General features: G+C 37.9%; 1 protein-coding gene across 2 annotated transcripts in view; it reads right to left on the minus strand.

Moving 5' to 3' along the window:
* The window catches only part of coro7 (coronin 7), a 171743-nt gene that overhangs the window by 72692 nt on the left and 80104 nt on the right, over positions 1–18947 (minus strand). The gene's annotated exons all lie outside the window — the stretch shown is intronic.

Here is an 18947-nt window from a genome sequence, read left to right on the forward strand (position 1 = left end):
ACACAGACCGGTATGTGTGTGGACACCAGTGAGTAGCTGAGCGCCTGCTTTACAACTTTTCAATAAAAGGGCCCCTTTATTCCCTAGGTTTAAGAGACCTGGTCTTCTGGCTTGAGTCCAAACCCAGACTCAAACTGAGCAGCTCAAAGAGACTATTGTAGCCACCAGAGCTGACTTTTTCAAATTATCTTCCAACAAATTCTACACAAAATTACTGCTGAGTAAATATTGCTCTGCTCTTATTTTTTGTCATACTTACTTTTTTTCCTGTACTGCTGAGGTTTAGTTTCCAAATGTTGATGCCAAGGGTAACGAGTTAAAACACAGAGTCATGTGTCTAAGGAAAAGTAGTTCCCGTTGACGTTTCTGTCTTCGTGTGCCATAAATACTTAATTTTAACACCGTATTTACAGGTAAAAACAGGAGTAGAGTTACTGTATTAACCCAACAGAGGCCCTGCTGAAACACAACAGCTTAAACCAGCCTAAGCCTAAATCTTAGCTCGTTTAAGCTTGTTTTAGATGGTTTAAGATAGTCTCCCAGGCTGGCCAAATCAGTTTGGTCTAGCTGGGCAGTCAGCTGGTCTTCCAGCCAGAAAAGTACCCAAAACCCATCTACAACCAGACAACACACCAGCCTGACAAGGCTGGGAGTCCAGCTAAGACCAACAAACCAGCTAAGACTGGTTTAAGCATGTTTTTTTTGACGACTAAAAACAAGACAACAAAAGGCATATTTCCACTTAAGATCTGGGTATCGATAGAGATTTCCAGATCTGATTCGATTCTGGTTCACAAGCTCTCAATTCGATTTGATTGATTTATTTACCGATTCATCCGAGTATATAAGGGTTGATATAGTTTTGGTTTTTTAATTAGATTTTACACTCACCGAGCATGTTATTAGGAACACTATGGACCTCATAAAGTGCCCAACATGGTGTTCTGCTGTTGTAGCCCATCCGCCTCAAGGTTCGACGTGTTGTGCATTCTGAGATGCTATTCTGCTCACTACAATTGTGCAGAGGGGTTATCTGAGTTACCGTAGCCTTTCTGTCAGCTCGAACCAGTCTGGCCATTCTCCATTGACCTCCGCTGAACTGCCACTCACTGGATGTTTTGTGTTTTTGGCATCTTTCGGAGTAAATTCTAGAGACTGTTGTGTGTGAAAATCCCAGGAGATCAGCAGTTACAGAAATACTCAAACCAGCCCGTCTGGCACCAAAAATTATGCCATGTTTGAAATCAATGAGATCACATTTCCCCCCCATTTTGATGGTTGATGTGTATATTAACTGAAGCTCCTGTATTTGATTGATTTTATGCATTGCACTGCTGCCACACGACTGGCTGATTAGATAATCGCATGAATAAGCAGGTGTACAGGTGTTCCTAATAAAGTGGTCGGTGAGTATATATTTCTATTTTCTATTCAATTTGTCATCCCAGTTTAGGTTATTGTTCGCTAGTTTTCACTAGAGATCGACCAGTATTGGTTTTTAATGACCAATGAATTGTCCTGTCCAATAAAACATATGCATAACTGACATTTAATTATTGTTTTATTTCTAATAATTTAATTAATCATTTATCACTAACCTCTAGTAGTGAACTGCTTTACAAAACTACAAGTAAAAGTGTGACTACAAAGAATAAATGTAACACATTGTTGCAATATACACTTGTGCGAAGCTTCTCACTTTATTGCACTTAAGACTTAAAGTCTTTTGTGTCTAGATTTATTGGTAAACCATATATTTAAGAACCAATAACCAATTAAGTGGAAAAGTGTAAATATCGGTTAAAAATATTGGTCAAACCGATTATCGGTCTATCTCTAGTTTTCACAGTCTGTTAGTTTTAGTTTATTTTTCATTTTTCTAGTGTTTTCTAGTTTCAGTTTAGTTACTGTAGTATTTACCCTAGTGGCATTTATTGTATTGTAACTAAAACCAGAATTATTTCTAGCTAATTTTTATTTTAAGTTGGTTTTTGAGTTATGAAAAGGTATTTTAACTTAATTTACGTTTTTTCCAATTATGTCAGTTTTTAGTTTTTATTTCAGTTAACAAAAATGTTTCATTTAGTTTTAGTTATCTTTAACAATAATAACACATATATACAGTATATATAAGTTATAATGGCCTTTACATTGCTAATACAGTAAACTATACAGGGAATCTTCTAACTTAGTACATTGCAAAACTATTCAGTTCAAACTTTGCAGTTCAAATGCTATTTATTTAACAGATATAATAGTCAACACAGCCAAAACTAAAGTAAACTTAAAGTAAAACTAAAAGATCGATCTTGGGATTTAAATAATCAATATCAGGACTGTACAAAAGAATACTGCAATTAATCTGTAAATTTATACTTTTACCCCGCCCTAACCTAAATACTCTCACGAGTGACATCTAAATGAAAGTTTCTGCACAAGTTTATTCTCTGAGATGGAGACATAATTTTGAAAAAACAACCACCATTTCCTAGGATGAATGGGTATTGAAGCCCAAGAGGATTCTCTCTGATCTGAGCTGTCCTGGAAGCTAAGTCAAAAATACCTGGTCTACCGCGAGAGCTGAAAGAAGGCATGCAGAGAATTACAGCAGGTTTACAACATCTCACCACATCATAAGACCGGCCAAGAACATGGACACTCACAATTATGCTGAAAGGGAAGTCATGGAGAGTCATGGGAGACATTAGTAGAGTTGCCTTGGTCTTATCAGATTTCCAACAGCAAAAACATCAGGCCAGTTCACAAGCAGTTCAAGCTGCTTGAAGATTTTGTACACTTTTTGAAGAAAGTGTGAGTGGTGGTTGCCCATTCAAAACTCACTGACACGATGCTTGTTTGTTCTAGGCATCGGCAGGTCTAAGGGGTCAGATCTTCCTTGTACAGGGTAAGATCTTCCTTGTGCACCCCTAAAACAGGGTCGAAGGGGTCAGATCTTCCTTGTGCACCACTGAAACGGGTCTAAAGAGTCAGATCTTCCTTGTGCACTACTGAAATGGGTCTAAAGAGTCAGATCTCCCTTGTGCACCCCTGAAAGGGGTCTAAAGAATCAGATCTCCCTTGTGCACCCCTGAAAGGGGTCTAAAGAATCAGATCTTCCTTGTGCACCCCTGAAACGGGTTTAATGGCCAGACATGGCCAGACGTTCAGTCCACCAATAACGTTAGTAGAAACGCCCACTTGCGACTTCACAGTACAGAGACTAATGACATCAAGCGATAAAGTTGCTGCATGTGCGAGTCTTAAGGGGTCAGGTCTTCCTTGGGCACCCCTGAATGGGTCTAAGGGGCCAGATCTTCCTTGTGCGCCCCTGAAACATTTAACACGATCAAGGGGTACCAACCAAAGCAAAATTATCAAAGAGGGCAACCCCCTGGTCCAACAAAGAGATACACAGTTGCCCACCCTAAAGACCAAAATGCCCCTCCAAAGATTACATCCTAGTACCGCCCCTAGTTCTAGGTGGTTGCTTAATGGCTACTGTTTGCTTAAAGAACCTACCTCCCAGTCGTTATAATATATCTGGACTCTAAATATGGCTTGGCTCCTTCCTTAAATTTTCTATCATCAACCAGGTCAAATCTTTAGTCAGATCGCTTTGAAAAGTGACAGCACACCTAAATAGCCACAATTTGAGGTATCATTCATGTCCACAGCAAAACAGAGAAGCTTTGCACATTCAAATCCCTAACTGTAAGTACTGCATGAACCATAGTAATAGAGATGTTTGCCATATAAAACACCAACACTAAAGACACTTTTTTCAAAAAAGAGGCTTTTTTCCCAGTACTGTACTGTATATATCCCTTGCACTTCCCTGCATAGTTGAGTCTTCACTCTTTCACAGGAGCATGAACAGTATTGATTGGCATCTCACAGGGTTTGAATCCAGCCCCGGGGCCACAGACCACAGGAATGCTGATGCTAGCATGGGAGATAGAGAAGATGGGAACTGGGAAGATAGGAATGATGAAGAAAAATACAGAAAATGAAATAATAATGCATGCAGTGAGCTCTGTATGAAGCACTTGGTTATTATGAGATCAGAGTGAACCACAAATATGAATCTTGATACACTTTGTGAACAGAAAAAGGCAAATTTTCCTTAAGGTGTGCCTTTAGCCCCCTTGTACCCTACTAATGTCCAAACCTCAGCATTTTACTAAAATCAGGTGCTGAACACTCAAGATGGTGGAATGTCCACTTGGCAGACAAAAGGATCCTAAACAAGCCCTTAAAGTTCAAGTATGCAGTTTCTAGCTTTGCGAACGTAAAATGCAGGTTATGGGTTTCCCAAGAACTCTTTCTGTTCTTTTTACCTTGACTTCCATCATTCAGACAAACAGGTAGTCCCGCCCTTACTCACACAATTGGTTGAGTCAGATGTTGACATGTTGCGCAGTTCAAACAATGCAATATTTCGAAAGAGCTACAGAGTCACAGACCCCCATCTCTCTACAACATTCTGGTGTTGAAATATAGGTGTTGCTATAGACCATTTCAAGACGGTTTAATGAAGTGACGTCGTTTTGTTCCTTGAACAATTCCTGCTAGTTGTCGAACTGTGACTGCTTTCCAAACGGCATAAATCACCCTCCAAAGGGCACTTTGAAGGGAGAACAATCATGATGGTAATGCTGTAAGATCACTTCAAACAAAATTTCCAATAAAAATGACTTAAAATGTGAGTTCCAAAATGCTTAGTTCATAGTGACTTAAACACTATTAACGTTACTAACTATAACACGATTGTCATAAAATGGCACTATTAAAATGTTGGCCATGTTGTTCAGTGGCTGGACGCTCCCTGGATGCCTCGAACTAACAGAAATTAAAGTGTTTAGATATCAGAAAAAGCAAAAGAAAATGGACGTATCAACCACTTCAGTGAAGTGAGATGGCTGGATACATGCAGTACTAACAACTACAACACACATCTGATCTCTGGTAGGTAGTTGAACGACATATATGCCAATTAATTTGTTCAATAGGCATAGCTCTAAAAGTGACTATATATCGCTCCCATTATGATGAATGAAGGTGCGCAAGTTATTTACTATTACATTCAGTCATTTAGCAGACACTGTTGTATTAAATGGCTTACAAATTAGGAGCATGAAGGCAGCTTCATTGATTATAATAGGAGTGATCCAATATTCCTGAGCTCTCCGCTGAGGTAATAATTGTGAGCATCTGATCTACGATACAATTTCATCGCCTCTCTCACATAGATGCTCAGCATCAACACCACATCTGGATAAGTCACTTCAGGTAAACATTTGACGTTATTTGAGGAAAATATGTTTACTCAGAGCATTGTTTACAGGATCCGTTAATGATACCGGAAATGCTTCAAGAATAGCTGCGTTCTAATCCTTTGCTTGAAATGGTCAATACAGATCTGAGCCACTGCTAGTATGTTTTACCATGTAGCTGGCATTGCTGGTACATTGTTTTGTGTTGCTAATATGTTTTATAATGTAGCTAGGCTTTGTAAGCATGTTGCTAGGTGTTGCTAGCATGTTTTAGCATGTAGCTAGGCTTTGCTAGCATGTCACTAGGCATTGCTAGCATGTTTTAGCATGTAGCTAGGCTTTGCTAGCATGTTTTAGCATGTAGCTAGGCTTTGCTAGCATGTTTTCGCATGTAGCTAGGCTTTGCTAACATGTGTTAGCATGTAGCTAGGCTTTGCTAGCATGTAGCTAGGCATTGCTAGGATGATTTAGCATCTAGCAAAGCAATATACTGAAAGAGCTATAGTCACAGTGTTTACATTTTTTAGTAAGTCAACTGACAAATGGAGTACTTGAAGATGTCTCTGTACAATAAACATGGATTTTGTATTTTAACAAAAACAAAACAGTATCTTAAAGAGCATCTAAACAGACTGTGGCATCAAGCCAGCACAGTCTTGAGTTTGATCTCATGAAAAAACGTAACTGGCAACATTTTGTTTTGTTGCAGACAATTATGCATCTCCTTATTTGTATCGCGGCAGTTCCGAGGTAAAATGTGTACTGCGTGGCACTAAAGGTGAGTTAAATGTTCTTGCAATCTGATTATTGATGATTAATGTTTGTTTAAGGTTAATTCTCCATCGAATTTTAAATAAAAAAAACGGACCTCCCTACTTTAAACCTTAAACCTAAACCTAACACAAAGTGTCAGAAAAAGCAAATGTGAGAAGAAAAACAATTGCTGAAGCAATCGCATCATTTTGTGGTGCTTCTATGACACTTTCAGCTCATGTGTCAACTCACATTCTCTTCAGGACTCGTACCCTGCCAACTGCATCACAAGTGCAACGCTCTATTAGTTGAGCTATTGCACAATTTGACTGCACTTGAACAAGCTTGTAAATTTAGTTTGCTATTTAATGCAAATGTTAAAATGTATCGCCTTACAAGTCATGCGCTATAGTGAAAGTGTTTAGATATCATAAGATGGCATTGTGTGAGGAACAGGGTGAAAAGGAAGTGTTTATGAACTGATAATTTTCTGTTTTACTCGTGATTTGTGTGGAAGAAATTTCTGCAGGAAACTGCCGCTGTACGAACAAAGAGGCGCGTAAGGTATTGTATACCAAGTAGGTATACTAACGTATTTCTGTGAGACCAGGCATACAGTCTTTCAAATGTGCTCCTCATTTTAGGAGAATAAAGAGTGGTAGGTGAGAATTTTCCATTTCAAATACAAAATGGAAATCTGCCTTGACCGCAAGAGATTGCAACATTGTCCAAATCATGACTGGGTAAACAGAGGTCAGCGTGCAGGTGGGATTTATCAACAAGTTTGCTGCTAAACCCAAATTCAAACCAAGCTGCCTCCAGCCAAACTCAATGCAGAGACTGGACATGGACTTCAAAACACAGCTGCTTTTGATCACTGTTTATTGGCAAAGCTGATAATACTGATAGCTGTCTAACATCTTCCACACGATATAAATAATGATGTGAATGTGATTTTTAATGTCCATGTTGATGTTTCCTGCCAAGATAGATAATAGTACTGCTGAAATGGGTGGTAAGAAGAGAGACCACACGAAATCAAGCTCACCACTGCTGCCAACTAGGCGTAGCCCGACTCTGGGGAACTAGCTGTGCAAGTCCAAGACAACATAACACCCTTCTCATATGAGATCTCACCTGGAGGAAACATAGCGTGTGTAACAGCGTTAATGCTGGCGTGAGAAGTCCAGACTGTGCTTTGAGCCTGGCTTTGGTTATCAAACATTCATTCTCAACTTAGTAGTGTGGGACTCAGTTGGGATGTTTTTTTGGGATGTGCAAAACCACGTATTTTCAAAATCAACAAGTAGTTGGGTTGCTTGAATGACTTTGTTGACTAATCGTTCTTAAAGGAACATTCTTGGTTCAATACAAGTTAAGCTCAATCGACAGCATTTGTGGCATGATGTTGATTACCACAAAAATTATTTAGCCTCGTCCCTCCTTTTCTTAAAAAAAAAAAAAAAGCAAAAGTCGTGGTCACAGTGAGACACTTACAATAAAAGTGAATGTGGCCAATCGGTAAATGTTAAAATACTCACTATTTCAAAAGTATAGCCTGTTAATATGCATGTTAATATGATGTTAGTGTGATAAAATCACGTACTAACATTTTCAGTGTAAAGTTATAGCCAATTTTATAACTTCGTTGCCATGACAATGTAATGGCATAAACTCTAAAAAAAAAAAAAAAAAAAAACAACCGTAAAAATGACGATTTAAACATACTTTACAGCTCAAATAATACACTAGTTTAAACAGAAGTATTAATGTAAGTGCTTTTAAAAAATTAAGCTTCACATTTCTGCATTTTAACCCTCCAAATATTGTCCCCATTCAGTTTCATTGTAAGTAATGGATCCTTGATTTTTGCTTTTTTTAAAGAAATTATTTTTGTGGTAATCAACATTATGCCACAAATGCTGTCGATTGAGCTTAACTTGCACTGATTCAAGAATATTCCTTTAAGGAAGCCCCATATAATTAAGCTGATTTTGCATATACGTATTTTTTAGGGGTGCATTTACATGGGACGAGTTCTTTCATTAAAAAAAAGCTAGATGGAGCACAAAGGAATGGAACAGAGTGTTGGGTCTCTGGGCGCATTTTAAAAGTTGAACTAAGGCCACGACCACAGAACATTTAGCTTCAAAGCTCATTAACTTTGCTACTTTTCTGTCTCTCATCAACATTGGAATGGCGTATTCCTCCAATGAAAATTGCATACATTGCATACTTTGAAACCGCAAAATGGAAACGGAGTTTTTAACAAAAATGGATTAGTGTGACCCAATTTTAGCTTTAGTTAAACATGCTAACCCTAACCCTAATTTAGCCTACAATAGAGAGCCTATACCTTAGATGCACCTTTGTTGCACAGACCAGCTGACCAGTCGACAGTGTCTAAAAAGACAACCACTGACATCTAAGAAATGCTGATTTTAATTTTTCACACATCTGCATCGTTCAGAAAAACAGCACATGCTGCACAGCATTATGTCTACAGCTTTCAGCGGTATTAATGCAAATCAGCACCAGACCAGATGAAGCAAGTGTGATCTCACAATGTTGAACCAAAACAAATGACAAACACATTAGGCAATGTTTATAATGACTTGCAATCTAATGACCTGGCTTTACATCAACGGATCTAACTGTGCAGATCTGATCAGTGTTACTGAAGAGCCGAGAACAATACTGCAGATTCACACGCCACACATGAACATTCATGGAAGTCTTCTAGCTGATGGTGAGGAATGTGTCCTTGGCAGATGTGAGATATGGAAAGAGATTTATAAGCTAATCACCTTTGCTTGGAGGCCGAGGCCCAACTCTAGAAAAAAATTGGGCGAAAAAGAAAAAATGTATATTGTATGTATAAATGTAAAACATTTATATTTTTATACAAATACAAATATATAATATTTATAATGTGATATTCGTGACATTTTTGGAAGAAAATATACTTCACGATAATATAATATACATCTGGCACCAACAATCATGCCACGGTCCAAATCACTGAGATCACATTTTTTCCCCATTCTGATGGTTGATGTGAACATTAACTGAAGCTCCTGACCCGTATCTGCATGATTTTATGCACCGCACTGTTGCCACATGATTGGCTGATTAGATAATCGCATGGATGATTTTGGTACCAGATGGGCTGATTTGAGTATTTCTGTAACTGTTGATCTCCTGGGATTTTCACACACAACAGTTTCTAGAATTTACTCCGAATGGTGCCAAAAACAAAAAACATCCAGTGAGCGGCAGTTCTGTGGATGGAAATGACTTGTTGATGAGAGAGGTCAACAGAGAATGGCCAGACTGGTTCGAACTGACAAAGTCTACAGTAACTCAGATAACCACTATGTACAATTGTGGTGAGAAGAATATCATCTCTGAATGCTATTCTGAGATGCAGGTTGGCGCTGTTTTGGCGGCATGAGGGGGACCTACACAATATTAGAGAGGTGGTTTTAATGTTGTTGCTGATCGGTGTATATATATATATATATATATACACACACACACACACACTATATGGCCAAAAGTTTGTGGACACCATATGTGCTTGATGAACATTTGATTTCAAAACCTTAGGCATCAATTTCCCCCTTTGCTGTAATAACAGCTTCCACTCTTTTGGGAAGGCTTTCCACTATACTGTATGTAGTAACATGGCTGCAGGGATTTGCTCTCATTCAGACACATGGCTATCAGTGAGGTCAGGAACTGATGTTGGTCGATGGGGCCTGACTTACAGTTACTGTTCCAGTTCACCCCAAAAGTGATCAGTGGGGTTCAGGTCTGGGCTTTGTGCAGGCCAGTCAATTTCTTCCACGCCAGACACAGTAAACCATTTCTTTATGGTCCTCACTTTGTTCACAGGGGCATTGTCATGCTGGAACAGAAAAGGGCTATCCCCAAACAATTGCCACAAATTTGGACCTCACAAAGCCCAAGCCATTACATAAAGAAACATTAAGATTTTTCTTTACTGGATTTAATGGAGTAACCAAATTTGTTAATTAGAAGGGGGTGTCCACAAACTTTTGGCCATATAGTGTATAATTATACTAAAGCTACTTTAATTTTTATCATCAAATAATATAATATACTCTATAATAAGCATTCTATTTTCTCTGCTTGGTATCAGTTTTAAATCCAAGCAAAAGATGAGGCGTCTCTCTTTTTTAGTCGAAAATTGTAAGCATTTGATTTGATTTTGATGCAAACCCCTCCATCAAGCATTTTCTTTTTAATTAACATTTTGCAATACTCTAAAATATGTACTGGTTGACACATTTTCACAGTTTTAACCGGTATATCACCCACCCTTGCTCTCTAACATCACTTTTTTGATTGACTGACCCATTAACAAGTGCTGCTAGGAAACAGCCTGTTCAACCAGTTGTGTCTGCATGGTCAGTAAGTTTTGGCAAAGCTTGTAGTTACTTTGTGAAAAATTAATAGACAAAGAAGCAAAGAAACACATGCATTCATGACGTAGGGCCAAGAGGATGTGAACTCAATGGTCCTGCCTACCTTGAATTAAAACAAAAGCCTGAGGATACACATTTTTGCACTGTGGGTGACTGTGGAAGTGCAAACAAAGGCCTCATAAAGTCATGGAGCGAGTCGAACCCAGGAGGGCTTAGAGCGTGACAGTCGGAATAAGGCCCAAAAACAGCCTACAGTCCTCGATTTTCCTTATGAAAGAACAATATATCAGCCAAGCACGGAGATATCTGAATGCGTGTGTCCATATGCGTCCATGCTTCAATATCCCTGTGTTAAGAGGGATTCAGAAACATTTGTGTTGGACCACACAGCCACCAGGCTGAAAACAACACAAATAACTCTTTAGCCATCTCCGCCCCAAGACATCTAGTCCCCCTATAGGGATTTATAATTTTCCTGTTCATCTCAAACTGAATTTACCTTTGGGGTTCTTCTCTTGTGCGCCCAAGTGAGAAATACACAAATGGGGGTTTCAATACATGTTTTTTATGCACATTTTGGGATATTGCAAAAAAAAAAAAAAAAAAAAAGGAAAGGAAAGAATTGCTGGATGGAAACACCAAAATGTGAATAAAAAAACGTATACGCTCACTTGAGGCGAAATGTTTTTTTGTTATTCGATATCAAGACATTAGGGCTGGAAAAAAATAATCGATTTTCCCATTAACCACAGACTTCATTTAAAAAATAAATCTTTTACTAAATTAAATTACATTTTATTTCATTGATAAATGCGTTTCCATCGCATTTCTAGGGTTGGGTATCAATATAGATTTCCTGATTTGCTTCGATTCTGATTCCCAAGTTCTGGATTTTAATTCAATTCAATTCAATTTAATTCAATTTAATTTATAATCAAATCCAGAGCTTGTGAGTCAGAATCGAAGCAAAATCTATATTGATACCCGGCCCTAGTAGACATGCATTTAAACTACGATGGAAAAACATTTATCAAATAAATTCCTAGATGCCCATCAAAAAAAGTCATGTAACCATTTACATTTATGCATTTGGCAGACGCTTTTATCCAAAGTGACTTACAGTGCCCTGATTACAGGGACAGTCCCCCTGGAGCAACCTGGAGTTAAGTGCCTTGCTCAAGGACACAATGGTGGAGGCTGTGGGGATTGAACCAACAACCTTTTGCTTACCAGTTCAGTGCTTTAGTCCACTACACCACCACCACTCAAGACTAATTAATTCCATCAAAACTGGACTAACACTTATATCATAGCAAATCATCTCAAATGTTACTCTGGTCATTCGTAAATACCAGAGCCAAAGCCTATCATCAAAATCTTAAAAAAGTTATCCTTCTTTTCAACAGTGCATTACAAAGTTTTGAAACCTGAATTCACTTGAAGCATGCTATTTCATCATTTTAAAAATAAGCAAAGTGGCTAATTATTTCGAATACCGGCTACAACATAAAAACTGCATTGGCCAAAGTTTCATAAAATTGGTGCATCTCTACAAAACCTGCGTGAATCATGAGTAAACCATGTGTATTGCTGGATGTAGCCTTCATGAAATATACACAACAGTATAAAGGATCTTCTGAGATTTGATCATCTAGAGAAAAATAGTGCCCAGCTAACTCCACTAACACATCCTTGGGTGGGCTCAAACATCAAATTTAGTTAAATCCCAAACGCAACAAACCAGTCAGCCCGCCCACGCTGCACTTCTCATAAAGAACATCTTATACTCTGAGTTAGGAGGAGACGTGACCTCTGACCAACATGACCTCAGCGAGCGCCATATGACCACTTCATAAACGAGACGTCAGCTCCCTACAACAAACAGACGTCCACATCCAGACTTGAGCTTCACAGAGCAGGTTGTAATTCAGAGACATACACACATACACACTCGCGCGCTTTACAACTTTAATTGCAGGAAAAGTCTGGACACTGACAAGCGCACACAGTCTGATTCCAACTGAGTGGTTGAATGACAGCTCAGGAAGCATATGATCTTTTATTACTTGCTGTCAGGACAATTAATTCACAGTTTAAACAAGCAGACCAATCAGACTTGAGCAAGTGAATGACATTGATGGAGAAAAGACGACAACTAAGAAAACAGACAGCTAAAGAATTACGATAAAGGGTAATTGACAAATAAGTATGTTTGACGTGATAAATATAAGAAAACTTTTAAATATCCAGTTTAAAAAACACATGCCAAGTTCGTAGAAATGTAATCTTTGTGTACATGTTGGTTTCATAATTTCTTGAAAAACATTTATTGCCTTTTCTACATAAAAAATAATAATAAAAATAATAATAAAAAAAACAATTTTAAATGGCATGTGGTGAAGCCATCAAATAAAAAGGTATTAAAATACTTTCCTTGCACCTCGAACACACGAGAGTGAATGCACAAAACCTATCAAAATGTTTCACACATTTTTCAAAGTAAAATTGTTTTATTTATTTTTTAAGATAAAATAAAAAAATTTGAGTTACAAATATCAAGAAGATTTCTCAGGGTTACTCCATTGGATCTGAATAAGATGTGCCTTTTCATAAAAATGTCAAAATATCTAATATTTGGGGGCCTGGGTGACTACCAGCCCTGGAGTCACGAGTTCGAATCCAGGGTGTGCTGAGTGACTCCAGCCAGGTCTCCTAAGCAACCAAATTGGCCCGGTTGCTAGGGAGGGTAGAGTCACATGGGGTAACCTCCTCGTGGTCGTGATTAGGGGTTCTCGCTCTCAATGGGGCACGTGGTAAGTTGTGCGTGGATCGCTGAGAGTAGCATGAGCCTCCACATGCTGTAAGTCTCCGCGGTGTCATGCACGACGAGCCACGTGATGAGATGTGCGGATTGACGGTCTCAGAATCAGAATCAGAATGAGCTTTATTGCCAAGTATGCTTACACATTCAAGGAATTTGTCTTGGTGACAGGAGCTTCCAGTGCACAACAATACAAAAAACAGCAACAAGACTTTTAAAAATAATTAAAATCGAATAAAAAACAGATAAATATTGAAAAGAAAAAAGTATATATAAATACACAATAGACAATATATATATATATACACACACACACACACACACACACACACACACACATACATACATACATACATACATACATACATTTATACATATACATATATATATATATATATATATATATATATATATATATACATACATACATACATACATTTTATATATATATATATATATACATACATATATATATATATATATATATATATATATATATATATGTATGTATAAATATACACAAGCGGAGGCAACTAAGACTTGTCCTCCACCACCCGGATTAGGTGAGTAACCGCGCCACCACGAGGACCTACTAAGTAGTGGGAATTGGGCATTCCAAATTGGGAGAAAAGAGGAAACATTTTATTTTTTTATCTAATATTTTTTTTAAACTTCAGACAGAGTCTTAATGTTTTAAAGGGGTCCTCTCAGTTTCATGTTTTTTTTTTCTTTCAAAATGGCAACCTACAAATTGGTTACACCACCTGACATATATTTGGTGAACTCATTTCTTTTTTCCAAATATTAAAAATAAATAAATAAAATAAAAATAAAAAAAATGGTTTCACTGCTTATTTTTTAAGACATAATAATAATATATAAAAAAAAAAATAATACTACTACTTCAAGAATTTCAGCTTTTGTTGAGTTTGATTTTTTTTAATTTTTTACCCCAGGAAAAAAAAAAAAAAATATCAAAATGACATTGAACTCACTTACATTTTGAATGTATTTAAGTCAGTATCATCTAATATTTTAAGAAAATCAGAAGTCACAACCTTTTTACAGATAGACAAAAATCGATTTGACCTATATTTTTAACCCATATTTACACTTTTCTACTTAATCGGTTATCGGTTCTTTAATATCGGGTTTACGAATAGATACAAAAGGCTTTAAATCTTAAAAGAGGGGCTATGCACAAGTGTATATTGCAACAAAAACTAGATCAGTATTTGTAGCCACAACAATACTTGCAGATTTGTGAAGCAGTTCACCTTTAGAGTTTAGTGATAAATAATTAATGTGTCATTGTGCTTAAAAGCAGAAATAAAACAATACTTAAAAATCTCTAGACATTTTTCAAAATATCTACTTCTGTTTTCTGCATAAGTAATTTGAGTTTGTAATGACATGAAGGTGAGTACCATCATTTTTGAGTGAGCTATTCTTTTAAATTGAGTTTTTAATCATTGTTTGCAAACACAAAGCCTTGTGCTTCACCACGTGAATTCAGGGCCAGGCTCATCAGTATGTGGTTCAGACCAGTCTTTTGTTTGCTCTGTAATAAGTCGGCCAAATGGAGTGAGGCAAATTAGGCCCTGTCCGGCACCGCACTACACAAATACCAGCATCCACTTCGTCGCCTGACGCCACGGCCGTGTGCCCGTCCGCCTGCGGGCTGAGGCAGACGCCAATCCACTCCCCGGTGGAAAATGCGGATCAGCCCTAAAGCGGCCGTGTGGTGTGGGACAACGCTGCGCTACTACCCCTCATCTTTACACACTCACCTACCCCCTGACCACAACAGCTTCTAAATCCATCTCCTGAGAGAGACAGAGAGGTGAAACTTAGCTCCTCACCACAACATTTTTACCTATGAAGAGATGTAATTTAGTGAACCGCAGAATGGTCAACACTGGAGCAGCTGGTGCCAACTCCTGCAGCCAGGATTTTTCCTTCGCTTTTCTTGCTAACATGGTGGATTGGTATCTATTTTTTTGGGCTGCTTTCAAAAGGTGGTTTGAAAAGTATGGGTTAAGATGCGGGCCTTGATTTTGTATGCCTGTGTGCTACAGCGGGGGAGGGGGGTGGTTCAGCTTTAAAAAGAAGCGTTTCATTTTTAGCCTCTTATCATTTTTATCTCGATCTAGTTCAGGGGCAGTTTTGCTTTAGTGGGCTTCATAACGGTGTGGTCTTACCACTCGACAGAGCACAAGAGTGTTATATATGGCATCAAAAATGGAAAAAGTCAGAAAAGATGGACCAGGGTCGCAGAGACAAGTCAAACATTCTCGCATGGAGGAACCATCCAGCTGAGCTTTTGAGAATTAATACAAAAATTGCAAAGAGGCATTGGATGTTCTGATAGACCCTCTGAAAGTCGTAAATCTGTTGAACTGGAGCAAGGAGAAAAGTCTGACATAAATCAGCGCTTGCGGGATGACAAACTTGGAATGAAACACAACAATATCCTTCGTACAACACAAAAGCAGTTTGCTGATTTCTAAAAGGTACTAAACAAAGATGCTGCATCAGAATTCAAGCAATAGTTTCTTTTGTTTGTGTATATGAAAAGACCTCATAGGGTGTGTGAATATGATGTAAGCCACAAAGCAGCTGTTTGGTGCACGAGCACACAGCAGCAGTGACGCGTGTTAGGCTCACATAAAGAGGTCAAAGGCAAAACAGCCTTGCTCCAACACATTCTCCAAACTCTATTCAGTCAGCTTGCTTTCTAGGCATGGAGGCAAAACTGAAAGAGCTACTTCCGAAGGGTGCAGATGGAGTGAGTGACCCAGCGTATAAACCATTTTCTGTCAGTCCATAAAAACTCCTGCCAGCCAAATATTTTTCCACTCTGCAGAGTGTCTGAGAACAGTTCTGATGTTAGAATCATGAGCTGATCATATCCATGAACAGTTCTGAAGTCATAATCATGAGCTGATCATCGCTGAGAAAAGTTCTGAAATCTGAATCATGAACTGATTATATTTGAGAACAGTTCTGATGTCATAATCATGAGCTGATCATCTCTGAGAAAAGTTCTGAAATCAGAATTATGAGCTGATCATATCTGTGAAGAGTTCTGAAGTCATAATCATGAGCTGATCATCTCTGAGAAAAGTTCTGAAATCAGAATCATGAGCTGATCATATCTGTGAACAGTTCTGAAGTCATAATCATGAGCTGATCATCTCTGAGAAAAGTTCTGAAATCAAAATCATGCACTGATTATATTTGAGAACAGTTCTGATGTCATAATCATGAGCTGATCATCTCTGAGAAAAGTTCTGAAATCAGAATCATGAGCTGATCAAATCTGTGAACAGATCTGATGTCATAATCATGAGCTGATCATCTCTGTGAAATATCCATAAACAGTTCTGTAGTCATAATCATCAGCCGATCATATCAGAGAAAAGTTCTGATGTCATAATTATGAGCTTATCACATCTGAGAACAGTTCTGATATCACTCATGAGCTGATCATCTCTGAAAATAGTTCAGATGCAATAATCATGAACAGATTGAACCTGAGAACAGTTTTGTAGTCATAATCATGAGCTGGTCATCACTGAGAACAGTTCTGATGTCAGAATCATGAGCTGATCATTATGTGAACTGATCTGAAGTCATAATCATGAGCTGATCATCTCTGAGAACAGTTCTGATGTCAGAATCATGAGCTGATCATATATGTGAACAGTTCTGAAGTCATAATCATGAGCTGGTCATCACTGAGAACAGTTCTGATGTCAGAATCATGAGCTGATCAAATCTGTGAACAGATCTGATGTCATAATCATGAGCTGATCATCTCTGAGAACAGTTCTGATAATCATGAATCATGAACTGATTATATTTGAGAACAGTTCTGATGTCATAATCATGAGCTGGTCATCACTGAGAACAGTTCTGATGTCAGAATCATGAGCTGATCATATCCATGAACAGTTCTGAAGTCATAATCATGAGCTGATCATCTCTGAGAAAAGTTCTGAAATCAGAATCATGAGCTGATCATATCTGTGAACAGTTCTGAAGTCATAATCATGAGCTGATCATCTCTGAGAAAAGTTCTGAAATCAAAATCATGCACTGATTATATTTGAGAACAGTTCTGATGTCATAATCATGAGCTGATCATCTCTGAGAAAAGTTCTGAAATCAGAATCATGAGCTGATCAAATCTGTGAACAGATCTGATGTCATAATCATGAGCTGATCATCTCTGTGAAATATCCATAAACAGTTCTGTAGTCATAATCATCAGCCGATCATATCAGAGAAAAGTTCTGATGTCATAATTATGAGCTTATCACATCTGAGAACAGTTCTGATATCACTCATGAGCTGATCATCTCTGAAAATAGTTCAGATGCAATAATCATGAACAGATTGAACCTGAGAACAGTTTTGTAGTCATAATCATGAGCTGGTCATCACTGAGAACAGTTCTGATGTCAGAATCATGAGCTGATCATATATGTGAACTGTTCTGAAGTCATAATCATGAGCTGATCATCTCTGAGAACAGTTCTGATGTCAGAATCATGAGCTGATCATATATGTGAACAGTTCTGAAGTCATAATCATGAGCTGGTCATCACTGAGAACAGTTCTGATGTCAGAATCATGAGCTGATCATATATGTGAACTGTTCTGAAGTCATAATCATGAGCTGATCATCTCTGAGAACAGTTCTGATGTCAGAATCATGAGCTGATCATATCCATAAACAGTTCTGAAGTCATAATCCCGAGCTGATCATATCAGAGAAAAGTTCTGATGTCACAATTATGAGCTTATCACATCTGAAAACAGTTCTGATGTCACTCATGAGCTGATCATCTCTGAAAATAGTTCAGATGCAATAATCATGAGCAGATCATACATGAGAACAGTTTTGAAGTCATAGTCATGAGCTGGTCATCACTGAGAACAGTTCTGATGTTAGAATCATGAGCTGATCATCTCTGAGAAAAGTTCTGAAATCATAATCATGAGCTTATTATATCTGAGAACAGTTCTGATGTCAGAATCATGAGCTGATTATACCTGAGAACAGTTCTGATGTCAGAATCATGAGATGATAATATCCATAAACAGTTCTGAAGTCATAATTGCGAGCTGATCATAATCAGAGAAAAGTTCTGATGTCATAATTATGAGCTTATCACATCTGAGAACAGTTCTGGTGTCACTCATGAGCTGATCATCTCTGAAAATAGCTCAGATGCAATAATCATGAGCTAATCATATCTGCAAACAGTTCTCATGTACAAAATCATGAACTAATCATATCAGAGAACAGTTCTGATGACATAGTCTTGAGCTGATCATGTCTGAAAATAGTTCTGATGTCATTATCATGTGTTGACCATCTCTGACAAAAGTTCTGATGTCATAATCTTGAGCTGATCATGTTTGATAACAGTTGCCATGTGAAATTCTGATTTCACTTATGAGCTGATTATCTCTGAAAATATTTCTGATGAAATAATCATGAGTTAATCATATCTCAGAATCATGAGCTGATCATATCTGTGAACAGTTATGAAGTAATTATCATGAGTTGATCATATCTGAGAACAGTTCTGATGTCAGTCATGAGCTGATCATCTCTAAGAACAGTTCTAAAGTCTT

This window comes from Myxocyprinus asiaticus, chromosome 13 (genome assembly GCF_019703515.2).
Source record: "Myxocyprinus asiaticus isolate MX2 ecotype Aquarium Trade chromosome 13, UBuf_Myxa_2, whole genome shotgun sequence".
Lineage (NCBI taxonomy): Eukaryota > Metazoa > Chordata > Actinopteri > Cypriniformes > Catostomidae > Myxocyprinus > Myxocyprinus asiaticus.